Genomic DNA, 21249 nt, shown 5'->3' on the forward strand with positions numbered 1-21249 from the left:
AAATGAGGGAAAAAAGGGTTCAGAGCCTTTTTCAGTTTGTGCGAGAACAAAGTAAATTTCACATTTCAGATCAAATCAGAACTGAAAAGCAAAACATTACATCAACCCGTGAACAATTTGGATCGGCTAGTCTCACAATTTGCTTCTGTAACATCCATATTTCGCTCCTCACCCTATCATTGATGGATAAATTCCGTCCATTTCTCTTCACACTTTTCCTCGTAAAGTTTTATCTGTTAAGTCAGTTACTCTAAAACATATATTTCATATATTCATATTTTCACCCTTTCATCTTGTGTTGGTGGATCTGGTTTTGCACTCTTTGCGATAGCTTCTTACAAGCAGTTAACACAAATATCTTCTCTTGAAACGATATTTCCTTCAATGTAACGTAAATACTATTTAAATACTAATACAATTGCCTACATTTTGGAAATTACACAACTAGCTCCAGTTCCCTTTTCTGTTGAACCTATAGTGGTGTATTTCCTTTGCTTTCCATTAGTCGTTGGTATAATTTAGATATTATTCTATATTTCTTTGGTTCTAATTATGCCGTTTTTTCTCAATTTGATCTGTTCTCAACTTCTTGCAGCATCTCCGTTTTCTTTTGTTTTCACTGGAGATATAATATTTTAAAGATCTTAGAACAGCTGGTCACTGTATGTTTTAGCTGACTTAACCTCAGCGTAGTGCATTCGTTTTCACCTGCAGAATAATACACGTGACTAAGGGACAAATTTGCGAGTGCAGCAGCACTGAATAACTAACTCTTATATACTTTTGCAGATTTAGTTGGTTAACGGAAATTAAGTGGAGGAGTGAAGGGTGAAGGGAGTGGTGAGGTTTGGTAGAGATTAGAAAAAGATTTAATGATGAGGAGATGAAGCTGCAGAACAGATGAAAGTGAGAGGTCAGGGTGGCTCGAGGTGGGTGCAAAATAATTTTGTTGATGAAGCATGTCAAAAATACATCTTTTCCTCCCCCCGATGTTCTGAAATGGGAAGAAAGGAAAAGGGGAAAATAATTAAGAAGGAAAGTGAAAGCAAAGAAAAGCGTGATTAAAAAGGGATTAGCTATTCCTATACAACGTTTTGTGGCAGGGAATTCAGTGCGATGTGTGATATGCGATTTAGAGCCTAAGCTACAGTATGGTGATGTATTTTCTTGTGTAAATGTAAGTGGTTTTAACAGCTAATACCCAGATTCCAACACAAAATCCAGAATTAAAGTACAGACAGTGCCAGTGCTTTATCTCAGTTAGACAGTGCTTTAGATAACAAACACCTCAGAGCTGCAGTCTCATCTGATTTAAATCCCCAAATCTGAAACTGAAGCACAGGGCCACCTGTTAGGATACAGTCTCAACATTCCTGGTTTTGATTGGACTTCATTTGATCCCAGTAAAAAACTTTTCTTAAATCTTAAATTCCCTTAAAATTTTAAACCCTAATCTGGCTCTTTATTATCTAAGTCAGTGATAAAGTAAATCTGATCAATCTGACTTGGTTTTACGCGAATATTCAACAGTATTTGCCTTCACTTCTTTCTTTGATGTCTGTATTATATAATGCAAGAACTACATAAGCCGTAAAACGTACAGAGTCTAAGGCCTGCCAAAACATAAAGGCAGCAAAATAAATCTGTAGAAACATCCACGCACAATCCACAAGGTACAAAAAAGATTCTTAAACTTAAGCCAGTGTCGCCTATTCATCAGCAAGTACTTAATATTGCTCACTAGCTATGCTATACATGAACAAACACTGGTGAAACACTAATACCAAGGTACCAAATGATGTGTTTTGTGAACCCTTGCCCGTTCATTTCTTTTCTTCTTTAAAAGCAGGGGAGGAGCCGAGGCATAGCCATAAACAGCACAGACTAAATTCATTCAAGCAGTCTTAGTCTTTCAGTCTTAGTCCCAGATGGAGTTCCTGGGCTGTCGTTGATTCTTCATACACTCATAGGTGTAGTTTTCCTGCCAGGGCTGACCTTCCCACATCTGCTTCTCATGGTGTAATCAAGTGCTGGTCGTTTCGAGGTTGATGGATGCCGCAGTTCTCTGCTGGACTGCCCTCGCCACTATATTGCCAATACCTAACAGTTCCCAGAAACCAGCTACCTCCAAGCCACACACACTCCTGATGACTGCGAACACCATCATGCACCTTTATGGTGCTAAAGATGCAGCTAAATGCTAACATGCCACCTACACACATTAGAGTGCATTTAATTTCACTGAATATTTGTGTATTTTGTTACATAGGTTTTTTAAAAAATATTTATAGTGATTGAATAAAGATACTAATTTAAACAGGGAGCTTCATATTTTACATGTCTGATCCTTGTATTTTCTAATATTGATGTATTTCTGGTAGGTTTTTAATGGCAGCTGGCACCAGTGAAAGTCAGCTTTCTATATCTATATATCTATAAATGTCGATCAGTCGTGTATTTTGTATCTTATAATCTGGATAACTTTCATCTCAGATAATCATAATCCTCAAACAAATTGTCTGTCTATAGGATTAACAGTGTACCACAATCAAATTAGGTAAATCATTTAATTGAATTAATTCAGTGGAATCTGTAGTTTTGATTTGAACATGATTTTTTTTTTTTATAAACACTCAAGGTTCTGCACAGGAATTTACAACAGAGAAAGCCACATGGTGAGTGTCAGTTCACAAGGCTGGGACAAGTGTTTGAATTTATTTAGGAAATAGGAGGCAGAGAGGGTGACAGACTGGAGTCTTTCACAGAAGATGAGGAGCCGTTAAAGGGCGGACAGGCTGGTGACTTTAGTGAGACAAGTGACAACTTCCTCCTTTTTCAAAAATGGACCAGCTCAGGATTGCAGGTGAGTAATTTCCACAGAGGGAGAGCTTCACCTGACAAGGAAAAAGCGAGCTCAAATTGGTCCTTGAGAACTGGTAAAATAGTAACAGGCGTGTCGGATAAGGAGTGGGAAGCTATGGGGTCCATCGCCACCTGAGAGCAGAGGAAAGACAGGAGACGAGAGAGAGAGAAAAGAGGGAGAAAAACTCTAACCCACCCTAGACCACAAGCCAAATTGGATGAGAGGAAAAGAATGGATTGTGGAATTTTTCCATTAAACACTTTTGCACATGGTTTCAGAGAGATCTATCCACATTCCCACACTTGTTTTCAGAATTCAAATCATTAAGGACAAAACTACAAAAGACAAAACAGATGAAAATGACTGATGATATTATTATTTTCATTTTTAATATCAACAGCAGTCGTAATAATTGTGTCCTGGGCAACATGGGTGGGAGTCAAATTACCCCCTAAATTATTTTCCAAGTGTGTCACTGTGTACTTCTGCATGGCAGTCATGCCTGAATATGATAAGAGCGAGTGACCCCAAGATGTTATATTTATCTTACAAGGCCAGAAAAAAATAATTAATTAAAAAATAAATTCAGTACCATACCAGTTTGAGTAATGTCGTTCTCAGCATGGCCACATAAAAAAAAACTGCGTGGCTGTGTAACTGTTTGATAGCGTAAATGTGTTTTTAAATCACTTAATTGTGTGAATGTTCAACTCTGAAAACTATACTTTTTATTTACTCTGCGAACACAAGGGCTCTCCGAGTGTTCCAGATACTAGAAAAGGTCAAACTAGAAGCAACAGCACTATTATAAAATAGAAACAAGCTTTTACAACCTCGCTCTCAGATGACACTTGTCTTAAAGGAGCGTGCTTGAAATCTTAAAATCTGCTCCTTAATAATGCCCTGGCACTTTCCTTTCTGTCCTGACAAATGAGCACCTTCAGCTCTTCACTCCTTGTCAGTTCAGTCAGAGCTCTGTAAAATGGTGTCAAACCTCCACCTCCTCCTCCTCCTCTTCCTCCTCCTCTGTTGTGATGAAGAAATGTGATGAAGTCAGTCAGTGTGTGCGTGTGTGCCTGCAAACTCTGTAAAAGATGTAAATAGCACATGGGAAGATGACAGTCCTTTCTCCCCTCCTCCGGGTTGTCCATCAGCTTTCTTCCCACACCAGCCTCCACTAGCAGCCTGCCTGCATCATTCAACCTAAACTCCAGCTTAGACAACACCTCCCACCCTCTGGGTCTGCATCATAGTTTCTGCTGCACAAGCTGCAAACACACATATTCACATTTCAGTGCCCGGGGTTCATCTCTATTACAGGAGATTGGATCTTTATGCATATGTTTGTTCTGTGTACATATGTAGAAATTAAAGGTTTGGAACAATGAAATAACTTTTTTCTTTATTCTGTGATGCTCTGTGCTTTCATGAGCCTGACAAAGTGCTGTTCTGCATAATTTTCTATTTGTTGAAATGAGGACCAGAGACAAATCTATAACTCCGTTCAGTCTGTAAAACAAACACGCTTGCCAGCATGTGTGTTCATGTAGAAAAAACATGGTTAAACTTAGCTCCGTGTATTATAAGCTGTCGATGGAGCTCCCTGAAATGAAAACACTTTGTTTCTCATGTAATTTGGATGAGATAGAAGATTAAGACAATTTCGCATTTTATTGCTCATCTGTTCTCCTCGTTGGATGTTTATAACAAGCATCTGTTATGTGTTTGGAGGAGCAAAGTCCTTATTATACTCCCCACTATGCCATATATATATATATATATTTGAATTGTATTACTTACATGTAATGCATACAGCGTGTTGCAAAACTGTTGAGCCACCCCTCATTACAAGCCAGTATTTGGTACCACCTTTATTTATCAGCACAGCCTGAGTTTTCATCATCATGCCATTTCTTTAAGCCTTCTTCAGCCTTTTGTTCGTTTCTCCGTCACACTGCTTCTACACTGCTGATGTTCGGGCTCTGGGGAGGCCAATCCATGACAGATAGTGTTCCACTGTGTGTTTTTCTTTCCAGGCATGCTTTTACTGCATTGGCAGTGTGTTTGAGATAATTACTATGCTGAAAAATGAAGCCGCTCCAATCAGACACTTCTCACATGGCATTGCATGGTGGATCAAAATCTGGTGGTACTTCACCAGATGGATCTGGCAGGTCCTGTGTCAGGTCTTTCCTCTTTCCTCTTTGTTTTTTCCCTATTTCTTAAGTACATAACTCTCTGATTGTGTTCATATACTGTACATAGTTTGTTTTGTTTTGTTGTTTTTTTTAGGTTTCTTTTTTAGGGCTGCCACTTCTTGTGTCCTCCATTTGTCCAGTTTCCTCATTAAAAAAAAAAAAGAGGCCCTGCACACCATGCTATATTTTCACATAATATTTTCACTTAATGGCTCTTTGGAATTTCCTGGTTTGTGCCTGACAGGTTTATGACTGTCCAAGTGTGGTATCTTTGGCATTTTTCACAGCTTCAGGTAAAGAAATGGGAACCAGGTATGTGCTTCTGTGTCAGACTGCTAGTAACAAACAGGCTATGATACCATTTAAATTTGGTTCTTTGCTTAGTTCTCTATTCCTTAATTTAGGGTCTTTTTTATGCTTGAGTAAATCATAGGTAAGTGTTTAGTGGCCTAAAAAATTAAAAGCATTACTCTGAAAATTATAAGTGCAAGGACTGAACTGAAAACGAGTGGAAAAAGCAGCGAAACCTTTGAACCATACTATACAGAGCTAGCAAAAATTTTGAGCTTGTTTTTTGTTAAACAAAATCGCTCTTTTAAGCACCTCCCTTCTGTTAAAAAAGATTCTCTATCTATCGTTCATCCATCCTTCATGTGCTTCTGCTTCCAAAGTTTATTTCGCTCTCGTCCAAGATCAAAATCCCATTTGTTCTGTTCTTTTTTTCGATTCCCCTTTGCAGTGTTTTATTATTGTTATAATTTCTGCTGCAGCATCCTTGTTTTCCCCAAAGAGTAATTAAAGTTTTTCTCTATCTTATCCTCATCTTCATTTAAGCAGAGAAAAATCAGATTTTAATGCGTTTGTAGATGGCAAATGCAATCAGCGAAGATAAATCATACCAGGAGAGCGTGGATGCAACATGAATACTAATGCCAGCTCTGAAATGAGCCTCTGGGACTCTGACGTTTTAGACTTTTCACCTTAAAGCTGATAGATTTCATCAGCACACATGGATCTGGAGATTTCAGACACAAAAGCCCACAGAGTATTCTTGCTCTAAAATGTTTAACTTTTAAAATATTGACGTTTATGTCTTTATGGTAAATATGAAGCTTGCGCCAGCAACATGAAAGCTTCATATTTCATGTTACATCATGAACTACATAATTCTGCAGTAGTGATTTGTATGAGATTGTAGGCCGAATTTAAAATGTACCTATCCAACTTAAAAGATGGACATCTGCTTGTCGAGTGATTATTTATTAACCCTGCAATTTGTTCTTGTTTTTGAGATCCAAATGAGATCCAAAGAGAAGAAACAAAAGCTTTCTCTCTCTGCCTTTCCAGCTTTTTATCAACACTTTTGATGTGTAGCACATCTTTAAACTACAGTTTTAAAAGCTCATGGTTTCCTGAACAACAAATATTTTTAAACCTCTCTCAGTATGAAGATTAAATAAAGACCATAACTTTTCTTATGCCAAGTAATCTAAACCACAACATTAATGACTAACCTCGTGTTGTTGATGCCGCCTCAGCTATTGGCTGAGGCTCAAGTTTGGCTCAAGTTTGCTCCTTTTTCTGTGTTTTCTTCTTTCTATCGACAAAGATGCTGATTGGTGATCCTCAACATGTATTTTTATATTGTGAACAGTTTAACCCTCATTCTGTTTGTTTGTTTGTTTACGCTGCTGAAGAACATTAAGGGAGCATGTGATCATCACAGTATAACACAAGCACAGTTAAATAGAGACATAATAGAGACACCATTCTGTCCAACTAGGAAGAATAAACTATTGTCAATCTGCTTTGGAGCAAATAAAAGTGACAACAGGTGCACTGGAGAGGCATCAACCAGACACCCCCCAAAAAGAGGAAAAGTTTTGCAGGTGGTGGCTTAAGATCATTGATCTCCCCTTAATCCTCTTGACTGAGTTTCTCTAGTTTTGCTTTTTCTTAGAATCCTCAGCGGTGTCTTAGCTGGCATTTAGTCCACAGTTGCTGCAGTTCTTTACATTTTTTGTATTGCTTTTTTCTTCTCCCTCCTAAACCTCATGAATCCTGAATTGAACTGAAGTGAATAGAAGACATTGCTACCTAGTTATTGACTTTGGGCCATATCCATCCATCCATTCCATCTGTCCGTCTGTTCATCCACTGCTTATCTAGGGAGACACGCCCAGCTACTTCCTAGGAAGGTAGCTGGGGAACCACCATGGTGTCCTCAAGCCAACTCAAAGATATAATATCTCCAGTATCACCCAGGTCTGCCCGAGGGCCTCCTTCGAGTGCGACTGAGCTCCTTAGCCTAACTCTAAAGCTGAGCCCACCCACCCTTCAGAGGAAGCTTATTTCCACTTCTTGTATCCACAGTCTCATTCCCTACCTCGTGGTAGGGAGCTCGTGGTTTCATATTTTCAGTTTTTAAAACACCAAGAAGGTGACAGCCGAAATACTCAGCTCAAGGCTTCAAAACGGGACTTCACAAACCAATCAGTAACAGCATGGTGGCTAAGTGCATCTTTTATATACAGTACGGTCATTTGACAAGCTATTTAGTCACATAGTTTAGAGGAACTGTTAAACACATCCAGTCTTACCTATACAGACAAACGTGAGAGTGTTTCCATTGCTGGGCTGATAGTGGTGTGTTAAATCTGCACCACAGCACTGTGTCCTGCAGGGTAGCGCATGCTGTAGCCTGAGGTGTACATTTCAGAATCATATCTACACATCTCAGCAAAGCAGACCTCAGCAACTGTGAGATGTCTGTTTAGTATGTGCTGTGTAAACACAGTATATGATTAGCACAAGGATAATAATGTGAAACAAGATGTAACATGTAGGCTGTAATTGCAATTGTGTAACATGCTTTTATCAGACTCTGTTGGTTCAAGGTTAAAGTCTTCTCTTTTTCCTAGTAACTGTTGTTCAGGATGTATTGGCTCTGACATTAACAGCTTCACTCATGGGAGAGCAATGCAGACACTCGAGTGCACATATATAAATGCAAACAAGGTAATTGCTTACTACAGCATGGACTTAACAGGGGTCCAGTGCCACACTATAAACAAAACTTAAGAAAGTAAGAAGGAATAGTTCATTAAATGTCAAACAAATGTGTCATGAGTAAAAAGTACACTAGAGAAAATGGAAAGACCAGAATGAGGGCCTTTATTCCAGAGTCTCAAACAAAGCTGGGTAAATATTCATCTTTAATTCTGTCGGCCCAAATGTGATTCTGGAGCTGGGTAATAACTGCTGGTAAACTGAAACATTAGAGAAAAGAACTTACACAGAACTATGTACAAGTAAAACTGGTGAACAGCAGCAGCCAGCTCCTAATTTACTCCTCAAAACTCACTTTTACTGATTTTTTAAAAAAAAAAAAAAGTAAATCTGTGTTTATTCCCCTCCACTATTACTTTATTTACTTATTTATTTTTCTTTTTTTTTTTAATGGCTTTTACAATTTTTTTATTGTTGTTATTTTAACTGCATCTGCTTTTACTTTTGCTCCTTTTTGAGTTCATTTCCATTATCATACTCTAAATTGGACTTAGCAGTACAATTTTGGGCTGCAATAGAGCAAACATTACCTTCTTCGCTCATGAGACAACGAAGACCAAATGTTTACAGTCAGAGGTTTAATCCTCTCTATGCCCTCCTGTATGATAAAACTGAAAGTTTGAGTTTGTGCCGATGAGGCAGGGAGAGGAGGAAGGAAAAGGTTATCGTGGGGGAGGGAATAAGTTTGCTAAATTAGTCAGAAAACTGAGAAGAATACTAATGCAATCAAAGTGCCTCCATCTGTGCAGATGAGACACATATCTGTATTTTCTCATTAAATGCAAAGACAGACGGCAAACACAAAAGGCGCAGCGCAGCAAACTGCAGTCTGCTTTGCTTGTTTTCAGCTAGAAGGACATCAGATTGCTTAATGTCATATATATCAACATAATTGCTTTGAAAAGTTGCATTTAATTTAAAAAAAGTTGAAAGTTGGTAAAAAGTTAAACTAAGCGTCTAAATCAGTAATTCAAATGCTGTTCAGATGGACAAAAAGGTGTATTTTTAATGTTTTAACATTGTGTTTTGATGTTGTTTGTAGTTCAGGTGGAGCTAATTCTTTTCACTTACATAGGGTCATTTAGTTGATCACATTTTGTAGGGTGATTTTTTTAAATATAGGTTTTATCTGGAAAATCCAGCTATCTCCCCCTATGACAGCTGGACCCTATCCCAGTTTTCATAGGGCGAGAGGTGGGATAACCCCGAGCATGTCTTTGGATTGTGGGAGGTACCCAGAGAAAACCCACGCAGATACATGAAACTCCACACAGACTAGATTTGAACCCAGGATCACTGTGATGTCCATGTACGTCATATGTAGTAATGTAGTACAATAAAAGGGATTGAGGCCTACATATGCATGTTACAGTATATGTAGTCGTAATACCTTTTATTCTGTTTTCTTAAACCAAAGCAGTCAAAGGAGCTTGCAAAGAAAAGCGTCTGGACTTTAAGTTGCTAGAAGACCCACTCACATCCTGGGCCATCTGACCTCAGGAATTCGCATGATAAGGTGGGGCCAGGTTTCACAATGAGCTCACCCGAAACCCTAGCTGATTGGGACCCACACCCAGTTTCACACCTTGGCTTAGGTGATTAGAGGATCATCAGGGGGTCCTTTTGTCCCTCTGTGGGGGGATACTCCCACTAGGTTTAAATCTGGGACTCCCCACCATTTGACCTTAGAACTGAAGAAGCTTCTCAGATGAGAGGTGAAACGTCTTCTAGCAACTTAAAGAAGTCCAGACACTTTTCTTTGCAAGCTCCTTTGACTACGATGACCTGGATGACTGAGAACCTTCACAGACATATAAACAAAAGCAGCTCCTCATAAAAGTGCATCTGCAGCACCAGTAATTCAGCATGGTTAGTTATGTGAAACTGAAGCAAATAATAAAGTGCAAAAGAATCACTAAAAAATGAGAAATGAGTGCTCTTGTAACATAAATGGCATGCGTACACGGTCTAATAAAAGTCCTTAAAGAGTCTCATGTCTCTGGTTGAATTCTGTTTAAACAAATGCTTACATAAAGTCACCTCATATGGACAAAAAAGGCCCATCCATTGTGTTTCTCATAGCACTGAGTCTTTTAATATTCCCACATTCTCGAGGGACAGATGTTGGACAGTATAGTGTGAATGACTACAGCCCCTCAGTGTACACACTTCAGCTGGGCTCTGTCCAGAGGCCTGCTATTCAACCACATGATGCCGCACCACCAACATCTCATTCAAAGGGACTCAGTTGCTATGACAGCCAAGCTTAGCCTTGGTTCAGATAGCAGATGTTACCCATTTTCTGCTCATTTTTCTTTTGTTCTTTGTCTCCTCACCCTTCCTCAAGCAGCTGTAATGCACCATTTGTGCACAGTTCAATAGCACTTGTCAGATCACGATGTGCTGGGCTGGAATAGACTCCCACTTCAGATGCGCTGCGCTGCAGAGGAGGCATGCTTGCACCCACTGGGTGTCCCAGGGATAATTGGCTCAGAACATCTTGTTATTGGCCCCTTTCTTTGATGCACTGTCTGCTGTAAAAGCTTTACCCTGCAGCAAAAATTATTATGTTCCCGTGTTTTGTCTGTGCTCAACCTTGGCTGTGTCATGTGACTAGCCATTTCAATCCTCACTGGTTGTCATGCCAACCGTACATCTAAGTCAGTGTGCTTGTTCGGTGTTGAGATGGGATGCTTGCGCTTCACAGAGAGGCAGGTAGGTGCATACAGAGTGTAAGCTTCGTCGTGCGTCGTGCACTCTCAAAGGACACTTATGTGCTTGGATTTTTTGCACTGAAGTTTTGCGATGATTCAATTATTTGACATCTGGGGTAAATTTATTGGGAGTTATAAGAGAGTGTCCTGGAGCTCAGAGAAACCTGGACTGAAATATGTAAGAGAGTTCAGCAGCAAACATGCTGGTAGAAATTCTATTATATGCATGCAGTTTTTGTATATTGGTGAAAACTAAAAAAGTTTGTAGATACTCGATTCCTCTCCTTTTATCCTCACCTTATCCCTCCCACCAACAGAGGAAGCAAGGAAGTTAAAATAACTTCTGAATGCAAAGAAATATTTCTCCTCCTGGTGAGATTTGTATATTTTCTTGGTGCCCCAGCTCTTTCATGCATCATACATAGAAACACTTCCTCAAAGAATACACCTGTGTGTGCATGTGGTAGATTAAAGCTTCTCCAGCAAGGCTCCTCTCTCCTTCACTGAGGCGTACAGAGTATGATTCCCGGGTCACAGTTGGGAGGACAGAGGAGGTGAGGAGGTACAAAGTAGAGAAATGAGAAAAGCCTCCTGTCATGTTTTCCCTCTTTCTCTGTTTCCCTGATGTCTGTTATTGTCACTTCCTGTTTTATTTGGGTAATAGTTTCATGCGTCTCCTGTTGTTTTACTTCCCATTTTGTTTGTTTTTTCCCCTTTTGTAATCCTCCTCCCCACCACCATCATTTTTACCTGTGCGTTATTAGATCCCTGTGTATTTATAGTCTTTTCTTCACTTTGTCAGATGTCTGTAGGTCTGTAGTCGCTGACTGTGTACTTTCACAGTGAGTCTGCTTTTCTTATATATGTTTTTAACCATATTTCTTTCCTGGTTATTGCTTTGTTTGGATTTTTTTTGGTTGTCTTGTTTTTTTGCAAGTTATTTTAAAATCATGACACCTGCTAGCTCCGTCTGGTTTTGGCTCCTCTTTTGTGAGGAGCCCTCAGATTTTTATTCTAATGTTGTTTCAAATTTGACCATGCAAAGACACGCAGAACGGTGTCATGCTAAATAATCACATATGAGCTAATTTCTGCTTTTCATCTGAATCATTTTCATATTTTTGATTCCCAATTTTTAAAGCTGGCATAGCCTTCAACCCACCGTGACCCTTAATTAGATAAGCAGGTTAAAAAAGTGGGGGGGGGGGGGGGGGGGGGGGGGGGGGGATGTTTTTTTCCTTTAATGCTGCAGTTTTTTTTTTATCAAATATATAGAGGAGATTAGACCTAATTAAATTAATTCATGTTGTCTTTTACTGAAGAAAGGCTGATAATGACAGTGATGACACCATAACATGAGTTACTAGATTAAATATGGGTAAGAGTGCTGCCATTAGTTTCTGGAGAGGAAGCTGTAGATATTTAGCAATCACTTTGTTTGGATAACTTTGTTTTGTTTACAGTTTATTGGGGCAGTAAAGTTTGTCTGGGGTAGTTCATCATCACCTTAATTGCAAATATTACTGTTGTCTGTTAAAATGAGTATTATTATTTTTGAGCAAAACAAAGATCCCAAGATTTATTACTGAGTTTTATGAATAAGGATGATTTCATGTTGGAACCCTCCTGGATTCAAATTTGTGTATCACTGATTAGTAATTAATTTTGTCCTTTTTAGACTGATTAAACATCAGAACTTCTGGCTCTATTTCTAATTCATATGCAGCTACTGTTGTTGTGAGTGGTACAATTTAATGAGTTGGAGCCTGAGGCAGTCCTGGTCTAACTGGGATACTTTGTCCTCCAGTGTGTCTTGGGTGGGCCCAGGGTCTCTTCCCAGTCAATCTTGCCCAGAGCTTCTCCAAACAGGAGGCACTCGGGGGCATCCTCACCAGCTGCCTCGCACAGCTCAGATCTCCATATCAGTGTGACACAAAACCTCCACGACAGGCTGCCAGGCCCACAGTGTTTCTTAAAGTCTCTAAAGAAAGAAGCCGCGATGTGGCTGCTTTTATCTCTCACCTGGATGGGTCGGGCTTCTTTGTCCAGTGAGAAACGTTTCAGAGGTGGTGATCCCCATTTGAGCGGTGTCAAAACGTCATGCACACTGCTCTGGTCGACTTTGAGCATCAGTCCAGGGAAACTTGGAGGAAAAAAAATTTAAAAGTAAAAGAACAAACTGTTACTAATCCACAGAGAGACTCAGTAGTGTGTGATACCCAACAGGATTTGTGGAATGCAAATGTGCCTGCAAACATATATCCTTGAAGGTCATATTTTTTCCCCTGATTACAAGCTTTGCATCCCAAAGTACTTTTCCTTGTTTTACTTTTGCATTTTAAGGTAGCTGAAATTTCCATGATTTATGCTGTTGTTTTAGATGTAAGATTTTAACTTTTTCCATGTTTTATGTTCTGTTAACATGCTGTCACCCCTTGAAGCATTTTTAAACAGTCCACTGCTGGGAAGGCCAATAGGATGATTCACTTATATTTTGTACTCTCCATACGTGTTAATAAATTCTGGAAAGATTTACAGGGTCTGCTTGTGTAGGCATAACCATTATAAGCCATCATTTGCCCCTTTCCCAGTTAAACAAACAGTTCCTGCAGGACAGACACAGCAGTGAGTTTTCTGTTGTCTTGTTTTTATGCAGACGTTTTTCAATCATCCTTTGAGAGGCAATAAAGTAACCATAACCTTTTTTGGTAGACAAATGTTCCCTTGAGGGCAATAGGTCAGAAACTAAGGTTTGAAATCAGTTGTAGGAAATTCATCACACAAAATATGCAAAGTAAAAGCTTCTAATGCAAAACAGTGTTAGTTATTACCAGACATTTGTGGCCGTAATAAATTGTTGTCACCGCGGGAGCTTTTGCAGACTTTATTTCTTTGTTTCTTTCCATTATTTAACGCTAATCAACATCAGTTTGCAAGGTTTAACTGGATCATACCAAGAACACACTCAGAGGCAGGAATCGGACGCTACTCAGGATAAAAGACTAATCATTAATAATTACAATAATTACAATTTAATGTGCAAATGGGGAATCACGCACACAGGTAGGCAGTTAACAAAGGAAAAACTGAGCAAAGGGGTTGGGAAAATGTGTAGTGCAAAAAAAACTGTCTAAAATACAAAATCCAAGCAGTGCAGGTAAATAGGCAAAAGCAAACTGTCAGGAAAAATGCAAGAAAAATTCTTGCTATGTTCAAGCTATGTTCAATGAAACCCAGTGGAAGGAGAGGAGTTTGCACTTTGGGTTGTTATCCTGTCACAGATCTGACAGGAAAAGCAGAACTAATAGCAATTTGAAATAAATATTTTCAAAATAAGAGTGTAAAAGCATATGTCATTGCACGCCATTGCACGATCAATTTTCTGAAGGATTTTAGAAGAAGAGACAGGAGGGATATAAGTGACTTGGACCCAAAGAAGAACTCTAATGCAGGTCAAGCATTAACAGTCTCCAATAAATAGCGCTAACAAAGTGGGCCAGTTTAAAATGTACCAGAGGTCCAGAGATGAACAGGTAGGGCTTCACAGAATCAGTTGAGGCAGGCTACTATAACTGGCACAAAGGACGAGGCGTCTGATGGTGAGTGAATTACAAACTGAAGCTTTATACTGCAGTTGAGCAGAAGATGATAAACAGGCACCATGAAATACATATCCACACATGTGCACAATAACCTTTTGAATCACAAGATATTATTTTTCTAAATTGATTTTCTGGGCTTTTCAGCCTTTATTGCAATGGGACAAGAGACAAAGAGATAAGACGGGAGAGCTGGGAGAAAAACACGCAGTAAGACCTCAGGGCGGATTCAAACCTCACGCTTCTGCATTAGCCTTACAGCATATGAGTCGCCTCCTCAGTCCAGTGACATCAACTGGCACCCGATAATTTTTGTACTTAATAAGAGCAACCAAATGAACAAGTGTATGGGTGCAAACCGCAGACAGACACCCCTCGCATTTTTAAAAAAATATTTTGTTATATCTTTTCATGGGACAACATTGAAGATATGAAACGTTGATACAATGTAGTCAGTGTACAGCTTGTACAACAGTGTAAATTTGTTGTCCCCTCTAAATAACTCAACATACTGCCATTATTGCCTAAACCGCTGGCAACAAAGGTGAGTACACCCTTAACTGAAAATGTTCAACTTGTTCCCAATTACCCATTTTCCTTTCCTGGTGTCATGTGACCCATTAGTGTTACAAGCTTTCAGGGGGAACAGGTGTGTTGAATTTGGTGTTATTGCTCTCACATGCTCAGTGTCATATCCAGAGGTTGTCTTTTGAAAATAGATGTATGAGTGCTACCACCGTGGCTGCAGAGGTTGAAGCCATGGCGGGTCAGCCAGTCAGTGCTCAGACCATACGCCGCACACTGCATCACATGGCTGTCGACCCAAAAGGAAGCCTCTCTAAAGATAATGCACAAGAAAGCTTGCAAACGATTTGCTTAAGACAAGACTAAGGGCATGGATTACCTGTGGTCTGATGGAACCAAGACAAACTTATTTGGTTCAGATGGTGTCAAGGATGTGTGGCGGCAAAGGGTGAGGAGTACAAAGACAAGTGTGTCTTGCCTACAGTCGAGCATGGTGGTGGGATTTCATTGTTTGGGGCTGCATGACTACTGCTGGCACTGGGGAAACTACAGTTAATTGAGGTAACCATGAATGCCAACATGTACTATGACATACTGAAGCAGAGCATGATCCCCTCGCTTCAGAACCTGGGCCACAGGACAGCATTCCTACATGATAACAACCCCGAACACACCTCCAAAAAGGCCACTGACTTGCTAAATAAACTGAGGGTAAAGATACTTGACTGGTCAAGCATGTCTACACCCTATTGAGCATCTGTAGGGCATCCTCAAATGGAAGGTGGAGGGGCGCAAGGTCTCTCACATCCACCAGCTCCATGATGTCATCATGGAGGAGTGGAAGAGGACTGCAGTGGCACCCTGTGAAGCTCTAGTCAACTCCATGCCAAACAGAGTTACGGCAGCGTTGGAAAATAATGGTCGCCACACAAACTATTGACAGTTTGGGCACAATTTGGACATTTTCACCTTGGGATTTTCTCTCTTTTGTGAGATACTGTATATATAGGTAATTCCATTAAAGGGGCACCAACAGCACAAACAGAGACGTCCAGTTCATTGATTGTAATTGGCGGAGATGAGGCCTAATAAACAGCTGCGGGCTGCAGCTGCCTGTGTTGTTGTCAATCAATGCAACCCCTCCACCCCCCCCACCCTCACCCCCGTCCTAGTTCACAGTTGTAATAAAGAAGGGAGCTATTAATAGAGGACAAAACTGTGAATGTTTGATATGATTCTAAAAACATCAGCTTAAAAAAAGAAAATTACCCTTGGTGCTCAAATAAATTAAAAGACTTTGTGGAACACTGAGCACTCCTGACAGTCCGGCTTGATTTTCATGAGCAGCACACATGCCTGTCTCAGTAGATGGAAGGCTGACTTCCTTAAGAACTTTTTAAAAAATTCCTCATATTCAGCTCAGACTGCAGCACGCTCACCCACATTAGGTGTTTTGACATATAATTCATAAAATGTGTATGAGGATGCTTAAAAAGGCAGTAGGCTATCATCAGTCCGCATGCAGCAGCATCAGCAGAGCACTGCGGCGTTCACCCATGTGAGACATCCTGACTTCATTGCATTTCATATAAGCAGGAACAGGGAGATAAACAAATGCTGATTCATTTTTTTCCAGCTTGGAGTGCATTATGTTTGCTGTTGTCACCACCAATATGTTTCTCTCTGCCACTTTTGACTCAAGTTCAAGACAAATGGAAAAAAATATTCTGTATTGCCTGCATAAAGCCTCCTATATACTAATATAATTAAATACTTTTAGTCTACTGGGTTTCCTTTATGCATTCATTATTTTCACCTTTTGAATATGAAGACAGTTTTTAGTTACAGTCAAAAGAAACTTTTTCAAGAATTAGAAAACAATGATGAAAGAATGCTGGGAAAGTTACTTTTCAAATGCAATAACCCAGTTACCCTGTTTGTCTTTCTAACATATGTTCAGGGACAAAGCATAAATTTAAATTCAGTACTTTAAACCTTACAGCAGAACTCAGTAAAGATTATTTTAAAACTGAAGGTAAATAAACACAATAGAGAAGGTGTTGGTGACTGCGGGCTTAATAACTTACCTGCAGACTTTTCATAGCAAACAAGTTTTACAACGCTCACCTTCCTTGACGTGGTTGTTGTTTTGCAGCCTTATTCCTTCATGTTAATAAGATTTGTACACATTAAATTAAATATAAGAATTTAGGGAAAGCATTCATCTAAATGGTATTATTATGAGCAGCCAAGGATGGGTTCATTACCGACCAACAAATTTACCCTTAATGGTCTTGATGTTCAATGACATTGAACTATATGCAAAGAGAAATCATTCCTGCATGGGGTAAAATGCAAAAACAACAGAAGAAATGTTCTTATTAACATAATATTTTAAATCATATAATTAGAATTAACACCTTCACAATCACATTTCAGTTGCTAACTATAATGAAATTGCATATCCTTACAAGGTAGCTGATTAAAATCTTTCTCATTGCCTATTTTATACTTCAGTAAGATTTAACTATCCAACGCTTTCTGTCACAGGGCTCCTCTATGTTGTTTAGTGATTAAGTCTGCAAAATAAATGACAGACCGTTAATGCAATGCTCCATTTTTATTTAGTACTGTATGTTGGTGTGCAAACAAACATATTCTTTTCTCATTCAAAGACAGACCCTTCTGCTAAAGGAGACACATTTAGGCTGTAGTCTACACAGCAATAATTTAACACAATGATGCACCCAATGTAAGCATAGCGAGTTTTGCATTTTCCCATGGTTCAGACAGAGGTTTTGTGAGCCACTCACTGTGAAGGATCTTCTGGCATAAAACTTGAATTTTTTTCAGATGATCCATAATTCCATAACTCAGTACTTATAATATAATTCAATACTTTGCTGGGATTAAAGGCAGATGCTCCTTGGAGTGGTTTGTTCTTTAGTATGTTTGTGAGCCTCAAGCTTCTGGAGTTGTAGTGTGCAAACATTAACTAATTAGCACTAATCACAATGTAGGCTGATGCAAATGTTCTTTTGCAGTATCTTCCTATAATATAGCAAATGCCTTTTTGTCTGTTTGTTTGTTTCTTTGTCCACCAACTCGACCTAGATCATCAGGAGTTGAGTAATCAAACTGGGGCCCAGGGTACATCTTAGGCCCCTGAAGGTTCTTATCTATATCAGATATTATGATATCAACGTGTTGCCTAGCAACTGTCTAATAACAGGCTAAAAATACATTTATATACCTGTAACACCTTGTAAAAGCATCATCTCAACAGTAACATCTAATTTCTATCCACAAATCTTGAATTATGCATGATGTATTATGACACCACCATGTTGCCTGGTAAGCACCCAGGAGTGGGCTAAAATAACCTGTTTTAGACTTTATCTTACAAAAACATAATGAAAACATCCCATTGTTATAATTTCACAGCAAAAGCATTTATTTTATAACCACATGATTTTAATTTCAATACCTAGCAACCACCTAACAGGCTAAAATCGCCCATTTTCAGCATATAAACAACATCTGCTATGATTGAGTATATCATCATGGGAGTCCAAACAGGCCAAACAAGCTGTAGGATGGATATGTATGAGTTAGCAAAATTTAAACCTTGATCTGATGCTTAGGCTGTATGAGGAGTTCATGCACCTCCAAGGTTTCTACAATTCAGCCTTAGTAAAATTGCGTACCACATTTCACTCAGTAACTACGTATGCCAAACTCATAAGAAGAAATATCAGAAACTCAACAAAGCCAGTATGATTTATAATCTGTTTAATAAACTGTGACAGCACATGCACTGAAGTCTGGGCCTTTAGCCAAACACTGTTGCCAAACAACAACCAAAACCCCCTGTTATAATAAAATGTGTACAGTTGTGTAAGAAAGTGAATGCTAATTGTCTTAAACTGTAAAGCACATGCACACACAACGGAGAGGAATAAAAATTTAGATAACCAAACTCTTTTTAAAATTCAACACATTGCCTGTGACGAGAAAGGAAACATGCAGGAGGATCAAACTGCAATCACTTGTTCTCTTTCCCATTGTCAACCTTTTATTTTCTGTTCTGTCGTTTTATTGAAGCAAGGTCACAGTGAAAAGGGTTTTCAAACACAAACAATCACTTCAGTAACGACACAAACAAACGTGATGTTTGCCTGACAGCATTTCAATGTGGGTTGTCCTTCTGAAATGACAGCGCCTCTCAACGGGGAAGAGCTAACAATGAAAACATCCATCTACCAGTAATGTGAACAGAATATGGCCCGTTCTTCGGTCATAATAGATACAGATGGGATTCACCCACAAATGACCCATAAATAGTGTCATAAAACTAATCAGATCTATTCATCACAATTTTATTCATTGTTTAGCATAAATAAGAGGAAGTTTGGTTATTGCTGCAGAGCTGGAGTAAACTGTAATTTATCATGAACTGATGGTGCAGCTGCAGCTCTGTTACATACAGATTTTATAGCTAGTTTGGGTCTATTTATGGAGGAACTAAACAACGGCTCATTTGTCTCGATAGGTTTCTAAGCGTATTACACGGAATGATGAGTAAGTGCCACATAGGAAAAAAATAAGCTCTAAGTTAGTTGGACTGCTTACTGGCAAAAAGGCAGAAGTATACATGTGGCCTATTTTCAGATGACTCATCCACATGTCATGCGATAACCTTACTCACTGGTTTCACCTGTTTGAGCAAAAGCATGAGCAACTGAACGCTCGGGTTTCCCAATGAATTTTTAGGATTCAGATCAGGGGAATACCGCTGGGAGACCAGGATCAGACGAATGCAGGAATGTTTTTGATGTTCTGTTTGTTTGTTTTTTAGCTGGATATTGATGAGTTTGTTACTGATGTATTAGTGAGGTATCTGGGAGTTAGAACTTCTTCCTAAAAAATTGCTGAATATGGAGAAAACCTGCAGGGAAGAGGCAGGAAGTTAGGATGGAGTAAACAGCCTTGATGAACTTTTACCTGACAGCTTCAAGTGCAGTGTGATGCAGTCATTTTTGAGGCTCGCCAAAAAAACGAACCATTAAAAAGTTAGATTTCTTTTGAATCAATTTCCCAGTACATGATTTGAATCTCTTGGAAAACACAAACATATTCTGTGAGTAGTTTTCTCGTTGATTGGTTTCACTCAGTGGTGGGAATTTTAATTTGTTTGTCAAACGCAAATGAATGAATCTGTACACCTCAGAATGTGTTCAGTTTGCTGCATTCTTAAGCCAGTGGTATCAGAAAACAAAACAATAGTTTGTGCAGAACACTGTCACAATGCCACGATGGCACAACAGAGGGCTTGCTGTTGGGATGCTGGATGCGGACTTGCATGCCATAAGTCACGATTTGCCATCCCAAATCTGATCGTTCTTGGGGGAAAACTGAGACACTTGTACTTGTGCGATTCTTGTGATAGCACCCTACCCTGTGGCTTTTTCAGCAGGACAATTCCTGTCTCCATACAAGTTGTGCTAGTGTAGCACAGGACTTTCTGGACACTTGTCCTGATACGTCGCCAACTGAACATTCCTTAGACAGGCTGAGCCACAACTAGTGACTACTGCACAGCTGCAGGGTCCAACAGCAGGTGCAGACACTTGTACAGTCTATGTGCAGACTATTTGCATTACATCCAGAAAAGGCAGTACCTCGTATTAATCGTCTATCTACATGTTATAGTACTGGCCTTTTACTGGGTTAACACAGGCTCTACAAAACTACAGCAGCAGCTTATTTCATGCACCGTTTACATAAATAGCTGCTTCCTATTTTCAGCCTATATTATAATGTAGACAGTTGTTTATGCACCTTAATGTTGAAATAATGACTTCATGCGTTCGGTGAGGTAACAAAATTACTTCTGACTAAGAAGGTCGTTTTCCATATCGTTAGCTTCATAGCATAAGTGCCTAAGTCATTTTTGGCCAATGACATAGGCAGACGGACAGGATGATGCAGCAGTGGTAGGGTTTTTCCATATACGCTTATTAATGGGCTTAAATGGCTGTAAATGTACCTAAACTGGAGAGTTTGACATTTTGTACTGAATAGCAATTAGTTACTTAAATTACATCTAGTAAGACTTCCTTCCTCTGACTGTTTTTTTTTTTTTTAATTTCCCCCTGAGCTCTTTGTCTGGTCCATGGACTCGAAGTGAGTCACTGGAGGACAAAATGTTATGTACCACAACTGAAACGCAGATGGCCGTGAGCTTTGCTTCAGCCATCACTCATTGCTCACTCACAGGT

Source organism: Simochromis diagramma, unplaced genomic scaffold (genome assembly GCF_900408965.1).
Source record: "Simochromis diagramma unplaced genomic scaffold, fSimDia1.1 OVJJ01000802.1, whole genome shotgun sequence".
NCBI lineage: Eukaryota > Metazoa > Chordata > Actinopteri > Cichliformes > Cichlidae > Simochromis > Simochromis diagramma.